Genomic DNA, 1,010 nt, shown 5'->3' on the forward strand with positions numbered 1-1,010 from the left:
AATATAATATACAAGCTTTATTTGTTTCACGTCAAATTCGATAGAGTTGACGTCAAATGATCAAGGAGAACAATTAAGTGTCAACACGGTAAAAGACACTGTCTCCCGTTTGAATTGCATTTTTATGCTAATGAGTTTTATCTCAGTCTTTGTCGAGAGCATCCGAAATGATGAATTCTCCAAAACAAACCACAGGTGCGGACGACATCACCAAGGATGCAGCACAATGTGAAACTTTTTCTTAGCAGCGAACTGGGACATAGTCCAAAGAGGAGTGCCAAACTCTTAGGACGCGAGCAAAGGAGCGACTTTCACCACAATCAAACCACACCCCTATCAGAAAGCATGTGGGTTTTTCTTAGATTTGTCAGTTCCTATTTTGCATCCGGAAAATTTGGGGTTCACCGGAAGCAATTTTACAATCTGAGTGACAATGCATCAAGAGCCTTAGCAATTATGTCCGTGTAGGTTCTTACTTATGGATGTAAAGAGCTCCGCATTCATGGCTAAGTGGTTGCAAGCCTCCTTTTCATACTCGACTCATTTTGTCACTCTTCCTGAACTGAAGGATATTTTGTCAAAAGAGATTTTCTTTTTTTTACCCGATCGAGTCGAACTACAAGTAGCCTGATTCCCCGAGTTGAGGGATATATAGGCGGGATCAATGTTGAAAACTCGGCTGTATTCCAACATCCGCTCTCAAATCTTATTCCCAAGTATTCCGATCTCTTCATAATCCGATATCGGGATGACTTTTGAATTTTTCCAAATCGTGCGTCAAATCGAGCGTATCGAACTACAAGTGGCTTGAATTCTCATATGGTCTGAGATATGTAAGAAACCTGATTCCAGGGTTCGGCCGTAATTCCAAAGGTCTGTACCAGAATCCCTTTTCCAAAAGACGAAGATGTGGTCGGTCAAAATTGGATATGTCAATTTCATTTGCCTCAGATTTCTTTCATCAATCCAAGTCAAACGAGGGACAGTTGTTGACACCCAATTTTGGACCT

This window comes from Solanum tuberosum, unplaced genomic scaffold (assembly GCF_000226075.1).
Source record: "Solanum tuberosum cultivar DM 1-3 516 R44 unplaced genomic scaffold, SolTub_3.0 scf00002, whole genome shotgun sequence".
Lineage (NCBI taxonomy): Eukaryota > Viridiplantae > Streptophyta > Magnoliopsida > Solanales > Solanaceae > Solanum > Solanum tuberosum.